General features: G+C 33.0%; 1 long non-coding RNA gene and 1 pseudogene across 3 annotated transcripts; both read left to right on the top strand.

The window, feature by feature from the left end:
* Positions 1–1,556: 1,556 nt before the first annotated feature.
* Positions 1,557–6,333, top strand: LOC115988834. Of its 3 annotated transcripts, none has more exons than XR_004091678.1 (5): positions 1,561–2,041; positions 4,361–4,514; positions 4,689–4,805; positions 5,582–5,642; positions 5,790–6,333. It is a non-coding gene; the product is annotated as an uncharacterized LOC115988834 (long non-coding RNA). The 3 variants fall into 3 exon arrangements; XR_004091679.1 differs by having other exon boundaries at positions 4,689–4,794; XR_004091677.1 differs by having other exon boundaries at positions 1,557–2,041; positions 4,689–5,642.
* Positions 6,334–12,037: 5,704 nt separating this feature from the next.
* LOC115953216 lies at positions 12,038–13,904 on the top strand (annotated as a pseudogene).
* Positions 13,905–15,282: the final 1,378 nt, after the last annotated feature.

A 15,282-nucleotide genomic window follows, 5' to 3' on the forward strand; every position in this document is an offset into this window, starting at 1 on the left:
ATTCAACAATAAGTTATTGGTTCGTGTGACATTTTTTAGAGTTACATCAAGTGTAACTTGAACCTAACCTTATATTTCTTAATTTAATGTGAATTTTAACAAATCTACTGTTAGATTACATTGTCTTCATATATTTTTCATACTTAAAAAATTTTAAGGTGATCAAAGATTAATAGCCATGTCATCAATCAATTGTTTAAATTCAAGTTTTCGTAGTTTTAAATAACGCATAAAAGATGAGTTTAGAGATCAAAGGGTAAATTACATCCGATTGGCAAGAAAATTGGCATGCATGTTAAAAACATATAGAAAATGTGATCCAACGGTTGGATTTTCAAAATACGAATTCAACAATAAGTTATTGGTTCGTGTGACATTTTTTAGAATTACATCAAGTGTAACTTGAACCCAACCCTATATTTCTTAATTCGATGTGAATTTTGACAAATCTACCGTTAGATTACATTATCTTCATATATTTTTCATGCTTACAAAATTTCAAGGTGATCAGAGATTTGTAGCCATGTTATCAATCAATTGTTTTAATTCAAGTTTTTGTATTTTAAAATAACGCATAAAAGATGAGTTTAATGATCAAATGGTAAATTACACCTGATTAACATGAAAATTGGCATGCATGTTAAGAGCAAATAGAAAATGTGATCCAACGGTTGGATTTTCAAAATATGAATTCAACAATATGTTATTGGTTCGTGTGACATTTTTTTGAGTTACATCAAGCGTAACTTGAACCCAACCTTATATTTCTTAATTTGATGTGAATTTTGACAAATCTACCGTTAGATTACATTGTCTTCATATATTTTCAAGCATAAAAAATTTAAAGGTGATCAATGATTAATAATCATGTCATCAATTAATTGTTTAAATTCAAGTTTTTGGAATTTAAAATAACGCATAAAAGATGAGTTTAAAGATCAAATGGTAAATTACACCCGATTAGCATGAAAATTGAAATGCGTGTTAAGAACATATAGAAAATATGATCCAACGGTTGGATTTTCAAAATATAAATTGAACAATAAGTTATTGGTTGGTGTCAAATTTTTTAGAGTTATATCTAGTGTAACTTATTATGGTAATTCAACTTATTAGAAAATTGGAATGCATGAAAAAATGGTAATTGCAAGTCAAAAATAGTAATTTATTTAATATAATAATTTATTATTATATTTTATATAAATTAAAAAAATATATAGTTTATATAATAATAATTATATATTTTAAATTATATTTATTTATTTTTTTGAAGCCTTAAATTATCTTTCCCCAGTTGTCTTTTCCCTTCCCGCAAAAAAATTTCCCCAAAATATTTTTCCCACTTACATCTTTCATTTCCTGTACAAAAGTTTCATGGACAGAACTGAACATATATATATTTATGTAACTTTAAGACGTAACTAATCAGTGTCTTAGTGGTATGCGCCTTGTGCTTTGGTTAACTGATCGCAAGTTCGAGCCTTCTTTAGGATTTTTCGCTATTTAATTTTTTAAAACCCTAGTAACATGATATAAATACCACATTTTATCTTCTCTCCTCTTTTCTTTAGCCGCCTCCATCCCCAATTTTCCCTCTTTCTCTCTAACAGTCAAAAACTCAAAAACACAACTCCAATCCTCTCTATAATTTTTTGTTCTCTCTATATCTCTTCACCGCATGCTTGGACCTTGTCAATATCAAAATCAAATTTAGATCTCTTTATTTCTCTCCTATCCCTCAGATCTGAAAATTTTCGTTTCCTTTTTCTGATTTTGCCCTCTGAAATTCCGGCCGAAATGAACGAACTATTAGCCTCCGATTTCGGCTTCAAACCCCAAGGCAAATCGGCTCCGATGGCCGGTTCCAAATCCACCTCCACCGTCGGAAGATCGTCAACGCGTCCTCACTCCTCCTTCAATTCCTTCAAGGATCATCGTCGGACGCCACCACCACCACGACTTCTTCCTCCTTCAATTTCGATATGTTTCGCAATTTCGGTGCTCCGGTGAAGTCTTCGTCTTCATCATTTTGCCTTTTTGGGTATGTTTTAATTAACTTTTTTTAGTATAAATATGCGTAATTTTGTTTCATTTCTGTTCAAAATTTGGGTTTTGCCTTTTTAATCAAAATTTGGGACGTTGAGCATCTAATGCCTTTTTTTTTACTAAGTGGGTATCAGTGAGATTTAGTTTTAGGGTCTTTGAGACTTGACTGGCTTTGATCAGTGTAGCTTAGCCAAAACCCAATATATATATATATATATATTGAGTTTTTTTTTTTTTTGAAATGTTAATGGAGTTTTTTTATTAAGCTTTACTTTGAGTTTGATCAGGGAATATAGTGACGCATGAATTGATGTGATATCTCATGCGAATATGGTTAATTTTCTCTTTGCATATAAGTGGACTTGTCTTTTGTAATTCTCATTTTCACATTACTTTAGGCCATAAACAGTGCTTTAAATAGTGTTATGGGCATATGATTGTATTAATCGTGTAATCAAAATTTTTTTGACAGCCCCATTTATTAAAGTTCACTTGTTTTAATGTCACTCTATTCCATTACTGGATTTCTTCTTTGCCTATTGTGGTTGTTTTCAAAAAGAACTACATGCAATGTCATTTGGCATTGTCATCCTCTCTTGTTGGACAAACGCATGATGTTTAATTCATGATTGTCTTGTTAAGGGTTTCAATATGATTTGGTGTCGATAGTGTCACTTTGGTTAAAAATACCAATGTGTTTTTTTTTTTTTTTTTTCCTTTACAGATGTTTATTATTGAAAATTGACCTTAATGAGCTCTTTTGGAATTGCTTATTTTCTGCTATTTGGTGGCAACTCTAAGAAATACTAAATGCAGTTAATATAAATTTTGTACATTTTCTGATTTTTTTTTATAGTCTCCAATTAAAAGGAAATATTTTTTCAATTTTTGTTATAGCTAAATTTGTATTGGCAATTATATAATTATGTATAATCAAAAAAATTATTAAGAGCCTTTTTCTTTTCTACTAGAGTTTGGTAATACTTTGGAAACATTTTCCGGCATTTTCTTCATATGGAAAATCTTTTTTTTTATTGATTTGATAATATAATTATAACAACTTTTATTCAGTACTTAAATATCAATATGAAAGAAGTAAAAAATCAACTTAAAAATTATTTTTAAGAAGAGATACATACATAGGGCATAACCAAGGAATTTGTAGATCTCAATATATCTTGGTTACTTAAGAAAGAAAGATAATCAAGAAATGTATAGCAAAATAAAAATATGAAGAGAAACCCAAAGAAAAAATGACAGAGATATCTGGGAAAAATTGTGAGGCGGCATAGAGAGGGGGGTTAGGCAAAAATGGAGATTGGGGGGTGGGGAGGAGTAGTACACAAGACCATCTTTGAGGGACTTTTTCCCCCCCTCCTTGGATGACTTATCTTGACTCTTTGATTGCTTTTCCGTGGTCAACCAAAATGTTTTCAAGGTGACTAATACTGTCAAGCACCCCAAACGCATGAAAGTGGAACATTTTGTGCAAAAGGTTTATGCTGAAACAAACAGGGTCTATAAGTGGAGGGTTCCTGAGGCTGACTTGGGATTAAGATTTGTGAATAGTGTTATCATGCTTCATCCATTGCCAAGAGCAAATGCATCTGAATACATGCTTAGTATCTATAATTTATTATTTTTTGATCCAGTTGCTCAAAGTGATGGAACTGAATGCTACTAAATGGCACACACTAGATATTTAAATCTCTGTTCTATATATCCCATGGACTTCAACCATATTATTGCTTAGTTTGCTTGTTGAATTGTATCATAACATAATTTGTAACCATCATTGCCTTTGTGCTACCCAGTGTTCAGTAGTTTGAATAGATTTTTAGTGCCATCTCTAAGGGTCACTTTCTTATTCTAGACTATGCCTTGTAAAATATGAAGTTCTTTTTCTTTCTTTGTGCAAATGAACTGTTGGAAGTTGACGTGTGCCTAGCTATTAATCAACAGGTCTATCAGTTTCTCTACTTAGGAACTTTTTGATATTTGAACTAATGTGTGTTTTTCTCATCTCAAGTAAATTAGTAATGCTCATAAAGTTTCGTGCTCCTATATGCTTATATCAAGTAATCCTCACTAACATATTCTAGATTGCACCTTGTAAAATATCATATCATTTTAATTTTTGCACGCATGTGTGTGTATCAACTGTAAAAGTTGACCTGTGGTTTGCTATTAATCAACATGTCTATCAATATCTCTTCTTAGGTGCTTTTTTTTCTTTTTTTCTTTTTTTATTTGAACTAGTGTATGTGCTCATCTCAAGTAATCCTCATAAAGTTTGATGCTCCCATGTCTTCAGATAGCTCCAATTTATTTGGCATCATGCATAAAGCAGGGAATGGATTTGCTAGAGATTTTATTGAGCAAGCAACCTGTTCAATTGAGCAGCTTGAGTATTTATTGTATCCACATCACCCCTCCTAAGTCCCCTGATCTTACAGGACCAACACTAGGTAATAATCTTTATACAAAATTCAACTCATGTCAAAGACTATAAATTGCATAATTGTGGCTGAATGTCCAGTTAATACTTGTTCTAATCTTCAACCATTTAAATCTAAACCTTGCAGCAACCAAAGTGCAACCTTAATAAAAATTACATTATGGATGACTTTACCTTTTTGCAGTGCTTAGGTGTGAACCTTCAATGATCCAGAATGCTCTTAAGGTCCAACATGATTTTGATCATCACCTCAGTATCAGCATGTTGCAACTGTTAATGCACATGTGGGAGTAAGTGCTAGGTCCGTGTTTGTGTGTGTGTGCTTGGTGTTTGAAAAGTGTGTAGATTAAAGTATTGTAGACAAAAACCAGTGTGTATGCGTGTGTGTGTGTAGCAAAGAGTCACAACAGAATGCATGTGTGTGTGTGAAGCAAAGAGTCACAACAGAATGAATGTGTGTGTGTGTGAGGGAGAGGGTTTAGAGTTTATTGCTAGTGGGACTCTCTCTCTCTCTCTCGTAATGATTTTGAAATATTTTTCTAAATAATTCTTTGATTATGCTGGGAAAATACAGACTGCTGCCATTTCCTTTTTTTGTCTGGATGATGTAACTTTGTCACGTGGTGTACAAACTTAGTTCACATTCTTTGGCTTAGCTGGGCTGAAGCAATTTTTAAATATAGTCACTGTTTAAGCTTATAATATATATATATATATATTTATATATGTTGAAAAGGTCTACATCGTGGGTCCACATGGCAGTGGAGCCCTCTTATTTTGATAGAATAATCAAGATAATAATAGGAAAAAGGTATATGAATTTGATGATGGCACATGATAGGGGCTCAGAATTTGGCTTTTGTCTGACACAATTTAATCTTCTTGTAGACATTATTTTCCTTTTCATGAAACAAATACGCATGTGCTGGTCCAGTTTATTTTCCTTTTAGATCTGTGTCATTCTTTATTACTAGGATGGAACCTTAATTCAAATATTGTTGTGTTATTGTTAGTATTATCATTTCATTTCTAATAAATTTAAATGTTCTGTTGTAATGACGAATAATTTACCATTAGGGATGTGAATGGCTATGCTGAAGCTAATGCTTGAAGAAGGATTTCTTTAGATAAACAAGAGGTGAGTTGCATAAACTTTGCTCTAATGGTAATTTTAATCTCCTGAAGTTTCAAATTGCATATATATAACTATAAGTATATATGATTCTTTATGTTCTCCCTCTGGTAATTCCAGTTGTGGGCCTAATTAATAGAGTACCTGTTTCAGGTTGTTCAACACAGTTATTCTTGTGCACCTGAGAGGTCATTCTTGTATCATGGCCGTATGTATGTCTCTGCGTGACACATTTGCTTCCATTCAAATATTTTTTCTAAGCAAATGAAGGTTAGCCTGTCATTCTTTTTTCCTAAGGTTGAGCCAATATTATTGTTAGCAAGCAAGTTTGAGACAATATTATATGGGTGTATTATTTCTTTTGAGGATCTCTGGAGAGCATCATTGGTATGAATTACTTTTAGGAGGAGCTCTGATCCTAAATCACCCATTCACTTTCAACGTAGTCATCTCACATATAAAGGTGCAAGAAGAACATCAGATGGCCTTTTATGTTTCTTTACATTAGAAAGCTGCTGGTTTAGTTAAATTTATGAGTGAATGGCTTCTTTTGTAGATTACTGAAATAGGCTGGAGTCATCCACAAGGTCTTATTATGAGCTTTTTTAAGTTATTGGTGTTTGAGGATTTTTTGTGTACAAAGAAATACATTTGAACAACCGCATTTTTTGCCATTGTTGGAGGATATTTTTAAACACTTTGAAACTTTGATTATAGTATTAGCTTAATTTAAGCAGTCCTTTTATTCAAAGGATCACATCTTTTTTTTGTTAATTTTATGATTGATGGTTATAGACAATGTTATGAATTTGATAATATATTTCTATGTTAATATCACGTTAGTTTCAAGACATTTGTGGTGTGTTATTAGTTACATTTATGGTATTGTGTTAGTAGAGTTAAAACTATTACAGGTTCTTTGTAATAGGTTTGTGAATCATTTATTTATTAGCAAACAGCGGTTTTAAAACCCATTGGAAAAAAAAAAAAAAAAAACCTATAGCGGCGGTCTAAAAGCGCCGCTAAAGGTGCACATTTTATGTTTTAAATGAATACCTATAGCGGCGCTTATCGCCTGCCGCTAAAGGCTGAAACATATAGCGGCGGGCACGACCCCGCCGCTAAAAGTACAATTAGCTGTTTTGATTGGTTGTCTATAGCGGCGCTGTTTGACCGCCGCTAAAGGTAGACACCAATAGCGGCGGGCATTATCCCGCCGCTAAAAGTCAATGTCACGGATTCTGAACACGTATGACGGCGGTTTTATGCCCGCCGCAATAAACCTTCACCCGCCACTAAAAGGTGCATCTATAGCGGCGCTTTTCGCGATCGCCGCAATTGACCTATAGCGGCACTGCAACACTGACGGGACGGCCCGCCGCAATAGCACCCGCCGCTATAGGTCGAATGTACCTTTAGCGGCGCTTTTTTGGGCTTTAGCGGCGGTTTTGGCCCGCCGCAATAGCCCGTTTTTCTTGTAGTGTATTGAACTCATCCCATTACTGGACCTATGACACTTAATTGGATATCACTTAATAAACATAATAATGATGTTCAACTAATCATTTAATCAAAGCTATTAAATTAAATCTACTATTTATTTATTTCAACTATTATCATGATTCTAAGACTTTGGGCTTTATCTATTTTGTAAGCTTAAAAATGCACCAGGTAACCATTGGTCTATGCGGCCCAATGTCGAGTTCCAGATTGGACTCCCCAAAACAAATCCAGGTCTAGCAAAGTCACATCTCCAGCAGAAAACACGTGGCTACGTGCAAAAACCACCCCCGACAACTATCAACCTGTCAAAATCCATTTACACAAAATATAAATTATCAACTTGTCAAAATCCAAGATTATTTTTAAAAAAAAAATTAAAAAAGTTGATGCATTCTCTAGAATCTCTTCCACTACATGAGTGAAGGAAGTACTTCTGAAACAAACATTGTCTCGGTAAAGAAGGATCTCAACCTCACCATTCGACTTTCTCCAACCATTCATCTGTTCCTTCGTAATCCTACTAGACTTCCTCAACTCGAGGTGTTTGTTTAATGAACCTTTATTTCACCCATCGTAGACAACACTTTATGCACTCTTCTATCTATGTCTCTGCAAATCCAAAAAGAGATGATAATAAAAGATTTTATTAATTATTTTATAAGAAGAATAAAAGCAACACAAAGAACAAATTATAACTTTAAACGTGAGTAGCCAAAAAAAAAAAAACTTTAAATGTGACAAAGGCACATAACCTATAACACAATAAAGTGGAAAAAGTTAATAAAAGGCATTGAAAAAAATTAATTGCAGTAGTAGATGAGAATTGTGGATGAGTATTTCATGCCTAGGATGAGGAGGGAAAATAATCAAAATATTATAACCAATGGATAAGGAAGAGAAATTGAATGTGTGAGATAGTAACAGTTTGCAAGTTCTGTAGTTTCCCGCGAGTAATGGCAGTGGGTAGTTTCTGAAGTTGCAAAAGACGTGAAGAGTGGAGTTATTCAAAGTAGTTTTTGGGTATGAAATACTATTTTGTAGGTAATATTTTAGTGCAAGTTAGACATGTATTTTTACCGGATTATTCTTTAGTTTTGTTTCTACTTAAACTTAAGAGTATTGAGGGTATTTTGAAAAAAAAAAAAAAAAAAAAAAATCTGGTCCAAACAGGAGAAACCCCTTAAAAAAAATTTTGATGTGGAGAAAGGTTAATAATTTAATATTTGGTATAAACACATAACATTCTGTTGGAAAATCTAGTTTTGTATCTCATACAAAACACACAGCGAAAGCAACAAACACGGATCTACTTCATTCATGAAAGATAACATGTAACCTTGAATTCTAGAACAAATAATAGAATACGTACCTTGATGCAATGAAATTCAAAACCAAGACTTAAGAATACCTTTAATTTTCATCTCAATTTCACATGGTGCCCAAGAAGTGTGGTCTCTCAATCAGTCCTTTTGTACATTGATTCTCAAAGAAAAATCCTTCTTCTTCTCCTTGTAGAGAAAAACTATTTTCTTTCTTTTTTAGTCATACGTACATTCTAACTACCTTTAGTAGTTACCTTATTTAATAACTCTTATTAAATAAAAACTGATTATCTAATTGGGTTAGCCTTTTGGGTCTACTCAATTGAGTTTTAGTTTATGGCTTGAGATGGGACCAAAGGGAACAAATAAGACTCTAGCTCCAATGGGCCTTGAGCTTTTCTGTCAACTCTTAACAAGTCCAATGTTACCATTAATTATATTAAATACCACTTTAAGAATATAATTTCACTCTAGGCTTTATTAATAAATTATATCCTAAAACTTTTTTATACATGCAACCCCTTCATTAAAATATTCGTAGTAATACAAAGTTATGAATATAGACTGTCACTTTGAATATTACTATATCTTAATCCTTAAGTACTCGGTTTAATCCTTTATGTTATTCATCATATATTTATGAAATCCAATTTTATAAATATATACTTTAGTAACTTCTTACTAAAGTAGTTGGGCCTAACACTCTGAATAACCAAACCTATTAAACTTATCTCAAGAGAATATTTTATATCTCCGTTAAGAGATTATGAATTTCATCTTAAGAATATATGTTTCATCAACATTAAATGCGGCTGCCCAACATACTAAGGTTTTAATCGTGACTTATAGATCTCACTCCTGATATATCAAAGCAACCTACACCTCATGATCAGGTCCATTATTCTCTTAGGATTTAGAGTTGATGTAAATAGAAGTCGTGAGATTTATTATTCATTTGACAGTTGTTAGGAGAATAATAAATCTCACAGTGGTCTAGTTCAATATGTCTTAACTCTTAAAACATATCAACTGGAAGTCTTCACTTCCATGATCAAGACAAATCATCTTAGTTGATATGTTTTAGTTTTCGCAGATGAAACGTTCAATTTCATCACCGACTACTGTAAGGTTGAATTTAATCAACCATGTGTTGGCTTTATTCCATGACAAATTTGCTTGTAATACAACACTTAGAAACCCTGTATTTAGGTGGGAATCATGTAAGGGTAGTGTGTGAAAGAGTGTGAAGAAATACTCAAGACTATGCAATGAAGCAGGGACTCGCGGCTGGATCTCGCGGGAGGCTTGCGGCTTGCAAGCCGCCAAAAGTTGCACACGTGCAGAGCATGTAGGGGAGCTGAACAGTCATGCCAGCTGGAGCACTATAGGACAAAAAATCCAGACTGGCCATTCAGTTAGCTTGCGGCTTGAACTCGCGACTCAGTCAAGTCGCGAGGTCAAGTCGCTAGCCAATCCTATTTTGGAAAAACTGACTCTTCGCATTCCATTCTCACACCAATATAAACATCCCTCATTCCCACAAAATATCTGTGACCATTCAGAAAGAAAAACCCTAAGAGAGGTTTCTTAAAAACAACCACCCAATTAGAGAGAGCTACTTATTCTTAGAGAGAAATTTTTGAAGTCTCTTCTCATTCCCTCTCTCATTGTCATACCTATTGAGATGAGATTTCTATCCAAATACTACCCACACCAATTTAGAGTGTTCAGTGTTTTTGGAGCTTTGGGAAGCATTGGAAGATGCCAAGGATGGCGGATGCTATGGATTATAGTGGAATCCGGTAAGCTAGAAAAGAAAAAGGTTCGGCGCAACCTCATTGGAGCAAGAAGCTTGGAGGGTTTAGGTACATCGGGTAGATTAGGCTTGGAGGGTCTATTGATGTTCATGTATCCCAACTACATTTTCTAGTGGATTACTTACCGCTTGGAGGGCGGCGGAGAGGTTTTACGCCGAGGGCTTCGGTTTCCTCTTCGATAACACATCGTGTGTTATCCTTGTGTTTGCATCTCTCTTCCCTTTATCTTTGCCTTTTATTTTCTGCTGTAGATGTGATTTTAATTGGCTTAGATTGTTTACCAATTTTGTATTATGCTTTTGTTCATGTTCCGCACATTAATTGTTTGATATAAAGTTTGAATAGGTTATTTTGTAATTGGGGGTCTAAACATTCAAGGGTGTTTTACACACTATTTGAACTTTCAACTACGAACTAAAATTCTGAGTTTACAAAGAACTTGTGATTTATATCTTCTGTAACTAAATCACATACTATGCATCTCATGGACTAAGATAATGTCCCATTAGTTCATTAATAAATAGTCTCATATAATTAAACAATTTAATTATTTATGACATGCCAATAAATTGAATTTTAGGGCATAAACCTCAACACACTCATCACACCCCTAAGTATTTTTGTGATTGGAAAATATAGTAATTCTAATTTATAATATATGCAAATTATTAATTATTTCCTAAAATAATAGAAGAGCCTCTAAGCACGCGCGTGAGCATGAGTTCAAAGGCTAGTAATAATTAATAGGATTGGAGTGGTTGATGTAAAAGCCTTTACTTTCCTTTCCATTTACGATTAACTACTCAATTTATAAATTTGAGTAGTTAATCAATTTTATATATATAAATAAATTATTTTTGATCAATTTTCAAAAATTTATTATAAAAAACTAGCCTCATCACACGCGCTTCGCGTGTGCGATGAGACTTTTTTTTTTTTTTAGTGGTCCTATTTTGTAGAAAAAAAAACTGTGTTTTTTTTTATTTTATTATATATATATGTAATTTTTATTTTAAAAATCTAATTTATAAGTAAATAAATAAATTTGAAAATTAATAGAAGAGTGGTCCTATTTTTTAGACAAGGATTTAGTGGGAGTTAGAATTGCATTTTTACCAAATTGTCTTTTAGTTTTGTCTCTACTTAAAAATAGAGGTGTAAAGACATTTTTGAACTTAAAAATGAGGAATCCAAACAGTGGAAGCCCCTTAAATAATTGTATAGAAACACTACGTCCAAAGGAACCTGCATCCTTAACATCTAAACCATTTACCATTGCAAGATATAATTCTCTTAACCTTGACTTCAGCACTAGATTCTTTGAGACCTCAGCCATGTGATAGGATTGGAGTGGTTGTTGTAAAAGCCAATTTGAGTAGTTAATCAATTTTGTCTATATGTAAATAAATTATTTTTAATCAATTTTCAAAAAAAAAAAAAAAAACATCCAAAGGAACCTACATCCTTAATATCTAAACCATTTACCTTTGCACGGTATAATTCTCTTAAATTTGACTTCAGCACTATTCTTTGAGACCTCAGCCATGTGATAGGATTGGAGTAGTTGTTGTAAAAGCCTTTACTTTCCTTTTCCATTTACGATTAACTACTCAATTTGTAAATTTGAGTGGTTAATCAATTTTATCTATATATAAATAAATTATTTTTAATCAATTTTCAAATAATAATAAGAAAAAAAAAAAAAAAAAAAACCTACATCCAAAGGAACCTGCATCCTTAACATCTAAACCATTTACATATGCAGGATATAATTCTCTTAACCTTGACTTCAGCACTAGATTCTTTGAGACCTCAGCCATGTGATAATGGATCAAGCTTATGCACACCACCCTCAAAACTCCAATATGCAATCCAATACATAAGTTTAGCCCTAGCATGTATTGGATCTGGAGGTACACGGTTTACCATAGCAACTATGGGAGCAAATCAATTTAATAATCCCAAGGATCAAGGAATTTTTTTAAACTGGTTTTTCTTCACTTTCTATATTGCCGCAGTGGTAAGCGACATGGCCATTGTCTACATTCAAGGTAACGTAAGTTGGAAATGGGGATTTGGCCTATGTGCGATTATTAACTTCATTGGCTTGGCCTTTCTCTTATTGGGAAACCGTTTCTACTTTCATGATAAGCCACAAGGGAGCCCATTCACAGATATAGTTCGTGTTATTGTTGCCAGTATTCAAAAATGGAAGGTGCAGCACTCATCCAAAATCGAAGATTACTACTACGGACATGATGGAATCACAGAAATAACTGCAACTGCAACACCCAAAAAGAGCTACAGGTAGGATGAATTGAAATTTACTTATTGTTATTTGAAAAATTTGTCACTTTACAATCATTGATATTACATATAACTACCTCTAATACTTGACATTAGAATAAGGGGAAAGTATCTTATGCATATATGTATACATCCATTTCTAATAGTTCGTGGATCTCACATGATTATAGAGTTCATATACTGTGGAATGGAAGATGCATCTATTGAATTGAATGCATAAGACATATAATTATTGCAACATGAGAATTTTGAATGAAATTTAGTATTCTTAGTATTGAACACCATATTAATGAACCCTTTTTTTTTCTTCTTCTTCCTATGATGACAACTAGTATTTTGAAATATAAATTTGTAAGCATATGAAGATCATTGAATTCTCACGTTTGATAATTAATTTCAGATAATGATAATCTGACAGACATTTTATAAGCCAAAACTTTATTCAACTAACAAAACTACTTAAACACACTCTTGATGCAGATTCCATAATCGTGCCGCACTTAAAACAGATGGAGATATTGGATCGGATGGTTTAATAGCAAACCCTTGGAAAATATGCACAGTACAACAAGTAGAAGATCTCAAAACCCTTTTTAGTATTTTCCCATTATGGTCATCAAGTATATTTTTAGGTACCCCAATAGGAGTCCAAGCCAGTTTGACAGTAATCCAAGCTTTAACAATGGACCGACACCTTGGGCCTCATTTCCAAATTCCTGCTGGGTCTATACTAGTCATAAGCCTAATCTCCACGGCCATTTTTCTTACAATTATTGATCGATTTTTATCTCCAATGTGGCAAAAGCTAACTCATAGATCTCCCACACCCCTCCAACATATAGGACTAGGCCATGTGCTAAACATTCTAAGTATGACTTCTTCAGCACTAGTGGAATAGAAGCGGCTCAAAGTAGCCCGAGCCCACCATCTCCAAGGCCAGCCTGGGGCCATAGTGCCCATGTTGGCCTTGTGGCTAATTCTACAACTAGTTTTGGTTGGCATTGGAGAAGCATTTCATTTCCCAGGACAAGTTGCATTATATTATCAAGAATTTCCTACTTCGCCTAAAAGTACATCAACTGCGATGATTGCAATGATTGTGGGGATTTCTTTTTATATGAACACAGTTTTGATTGATCTTGTCCAAAGGATCACTAGATGGTTACCAAATAATATAAATAATGGGAGGCTAGATAATATGTATTGGTTGTTAGTTGTGGGGGGAGTGCTCAACTTTGGTTATTACTTGGTGTGCTTCCTTATACAAGTATCAAAATGTTGAAAAGGGAGAAGAGAGCAATTCTGGCACTAATAAGTGATTCTCATAGTGAACAATGATAAAAGCTCACATGTATTTCTATAATAATAGGCCTAGGGTATAGTATTTTTCACAATTGTTGACATTGACTATTTGGATAGATGCATAATAAAAGTGAGATCAATGATGAACCAAGATAAAAGTGATGTTGTTTCAATTATAACAGATTGTGTCAACAATTGTGAAAAATGTTATATTTCTATCATTATTCTCGTTTTATGATAGCTGTATGTCCAGTTTTATTATAATAAAAAAAGACTGTATTGATGTTTGCATTCTACTTATTTTTTTCTTCGGGAAAAATGTTTGCAACTTAATAAATGAAAAAAGTAATAGGTTTCACTAACGTATGCCCTTAAGGCAAATGTTAGTAAACCATTTTAGGAAATTTTTTATCGGAATCGAAAAAGCTATCAATTTTCGATAAAATTTTTTCTAAAATAGATTGTTAATGTATGCCCTAACCCGACCCAAAAGTAATTAGAAAACAAAACTCCTAAGTATTGTCCAAACCATCCCATTATCTAAACAAATGAATTCTTGATTGAACGGAGGATTTTAAACCAGCAAATTACTTTCAGCACTATTCATCTACTTACCCCTCTAATAAAAAAAAAATGAAAAAACACATTTCAAAACTTATTTTATGGGATAATGTAAAAGCTTGTGCTATATAAGATGGCTACTTAGAGAAGGTCCAATGAATTTAATCAACGTCAATTGGATCCAATTGACTATTCTGATGTTTGCTGGTTCTTCTTTAAATAAAAGGCACTACACTGATTCTCAAAAAAAAAAAAAATAAAAAATCTGTTCAATTGCTTTCTTTGATGAATGGATAAGTTACAATCAATAATACCATGACAGCTTCTCAAAAAAAAAAAAAAAAAAAATATATATATATATATATATATATATATATTACCTTGAGTCCTTGACTGCAAACTACAAAGTATCTCTCTGTCTCGCCCTTTTTGGATTTGGTGACTATGCCATATTAAATTATCATTCTACCCCCTTCATAATTATACAATATATTCATAATTATAAGTTATATTCATTTAACAATACCGTGTCCTCATCAAATTCGGTTACGGCAAGCGTGCTTCACTTGCTCGGATAAACTGTAGTGTGTTTCTAATAATAATTCTTTATTATCAGATCAAGATATCAATCGATTTTTGATGTAAATAGAGATTGAACCTCCAAATCTCTTATTCAACCATTAGAGACTTTACCAATTGAGCTAACTGTAAATTACAAGATACTGATAATCAATTTTCCTAGTTTTAGAAAGTCACACTAAGCCATGTCTGGATTTTCTTAATTGATTTTCTTTGAGGAGTGAAGGTTAAGTACTATAAGAGTCTGAAAATTAT

This window comes from Quercus lobata, chromosome 1, assembly GCF_001633185.2.
Source record: "Quercus lobata isolate SW786 chromosome 1, ValleyOak3.0 Primary Assembly, whole genome shotgun sequence".
NCBI lineage: Eukaryota > Viridiplantae > Streptophyta > Magnoliopsida > Fagales > Fagaceae > Quercus > Quercus lobata.